The following is a 222-nucleotide window of genomic DNA, read 5'->3' as shown; positions in this document are numbered from 1 at the left end:
ATTTAGTCATGGCACATGTTTGATCCTGTACAATATGTATTTCTGTTAATGTGTTGTGGTTGATGTAACAAAAGTGTGTGTGTGTGTGTGTATATTTAGACATGTCTGTCTGTTTGATGTGTGTGTGTGTGTGTGTGTGTGTGTGTGTGTGTGTGTGTGTGTGTGTGTGTGTGTGTGTGTGTGTGTGTGTGTGTGTGTGTGTGTGTGTGTGTTAGTGTGTGA

Source organism: Gadus chalcogrammus, chromosome 12 (assembly GCF_026213295.1).
Source record: "Gadus chalcogrammus isolate NIFS_2021 chromosome 12, NIFS_Gcha_1.0, whole genome shotgun sequence".
NCBI lineage: Eukaryota > Metazoa > Chordata > Actinopteri > Gadiformes > Gadidae > Gadus > Gadus chalcogrammus.
This window is presented reverse-complemented; position numbering follows the sequence as displayed.